Genomic DNA, 2,500 nt, shown 5'->3' with positions numbered 1-2,500 from the left:
CCACCTGATGCTGTTCAAAATTCAGCCCCGAAAACTCTCTGTCAGGCAAAATCCCCGACCAAAATATTAATGTTAATTCTGTAACAAAAGCCAGTTCTCGATTTTTAGGATAACAGCTGAAAATGATTTATGGTAGAATGACAAAAAAAAAAAAATGACGGCGGTTTTTCCCTGGAAAATATGACAGCGTCTCTGCAAACATTATGATCCGAGAGTCGCCATCAAATCCGGGGATTATTCCACTTGTCTTCTCTTGTCTATGAAATATCGCTTGGAAATTGAAAAGTGAACATTAAAAGAGCAAAAAGATTTAGACAAATAATAGAATCTGCCTGTTCGGTAAGCCTCTGTGTCTGTGGTTCTAATTGTCATGGAACCATTTTCAGAAGTGTTATATGATGTGTAAAATGATGCATAGCTTTTTATACTCTTTCCTTTTAAATACAAATTCCTTAGGATATTCTTCTTCCTATTATATATATATATATATATATATATATATATATATATATATATATATATATATATATATATATAATTATATATATATAAGTATATATATATATGTATGTATATATATGTATATATGTATGTATGTATGCATGTATGTGTGTAAGAGTATGTATGATATTAACTAAAAAAAGATAATAACAGGCTATCCCCAACCTAGTGGAATGGTCTAGGAAACAAATACTGTGCTTCGCTTTAGTATACTTTATGGCCATGGATTTCGAACCACAGACCATAAATTCCACAACACAAAGATAAAATCACAACCCGAGGATTGAGAACAGGGTTATGACCCAGTTTTCTCAAACAGCATTTTAGACGCCCACATCAACCATGCAGAAAGTAAATATAATCAGCAAGCGTTTTGGAAACAGGACCATTCACATTCTATCAGACATGTAGAGGTCAACAAGAAACGAAAGTTACAACGTTTACTACGGGACTGAATGAAAGGGTTACTTTCTACCTGGCTATGAAACTTGTTGAGGAAAATCAACAGTTACACTGAAAGCGGTACTGAATTAACTTTTATGAGGACCAGCCAAAGTATATAAATTAAATAAAATAGAGAATTTGGGCCAAAGGCCAAGCGCTTGCACCTGATGATGCCATTCAGCGCTGAAACGGAAATTAACATTAAAAAGGTTTGAAAGTCGTAACAGGAGGAAAACCTTTGGCTGTTGCACTATGAATCAATTGTTTGGAGAGGGTTGAGGAAAGTAAGATGGAAGAAAGTGGATGTGTACGGGGATACAGTAAAAAGAATGAAGGGAGTTGCAGCTAGGGGCCGAAAGGACGCTGTCAAGAACCTTAATTAATGCCTACAGTACATCAAATGAGGTGCACTCACGGCACCGCCCCCCTGCAGGGCAAAATATATAAAGTTCTGTCTCGAAAAATGCCCGAGATTTTACAGGCCAAATCAGTGTTAGAGTATTATGCTCAAGTAATAGAATGAGCTCTTCTCAACTGCAGTTGTTGAAAACTAAACTAAAGAGAAAACTGACGGTTAAGAAAATTGAATTCACACTGCAGTTCTTGTAAAATAGAAAGAATTTTAGCTTCCAATACCTCCCACAGTCTTCCTTTCTCATCTGAGACTCCCCATCAATCATGCACGCCTGGAAAGCTCTCGAGATAATCATTCACCTGAGCTTCGGAACCTTTTTGAAATTCAATTTCCCGAGCGTAACTCCCTTTGCATCTTTATCCAAGTTTTATTTTCCCTTGCGTGCACAAACACGGCAGATGAAACCCGAAATGAAAGAGCTCACCCAGGAACTTCAATCACTTTCCAATAAATTTTTATTTTGTTTTTTAAATTATTTACTGTTTAGTGCTATTTTCCTTCAGTTGTAATATTCATATTGGTCCATTAGTAAATGAGCTTAATTTCAAGATGCCTGTAATAGAATACAATATGTATCTTACATGCAGTTAAGATAAAATCTATAGATTACTTGAATTTTGATGCTTTTCACTTTTAACACTTTATTGTGAGGACCATTTGAGTGCTTGTTATTCTGAACATCTGGGCGAAACAACCATGATTAAAAAATGGCGTTGAAACGTGATTGAGAAATTTAGATGTGAGATATTCATTGTCGATCTAATATCAACCGCAATGTTAAATGCTAAATAAATCACACAGCGTTGAGGTCTAAAGTGTACAAGCTTTTGAGAAAGACAAAAGCGTGTTTAAATTCATTTTTAGCTGTATTCATGAACAGTAGAGTCAGTGCATTTGTCGACCGAAATTATGGATATCTATAAAAACACATTCGTCAAATACTCAATCAGTGCGATGCAATACCAGTGTCAGCAGAGAGAGAGAGAGAGAGAGAGAGAGAGAGAGAGAGAGAGATATATATATATAGATATATATATATATATATATATATATATATATATATATATATATATATATATATATGATAGAGAGAGAGAGAGAGAGAGAGAGAGAGAGAGAGAGAGAGAGAGAGAACACGAT

The sequence above is a fragment of the Macrobrachium rosenbergii genome, chromosome 15 (assembly GCF_040412425.1).
Source record: "Macrobrachium rosenbergii isolate ZJJX-2024 chromosome 15, ASM4041242v1, whole genome shotgun sequence".
Lineage (NCBI taxonomy): Eukaryota > Metazoa > Arthropoda > Malacostraca > Decapoda > Palaemonidae > Macrobrachium > Macrobrachium rosenbergii.
This window is presented reverse-complemented; position numbering follows the sequence as displayed.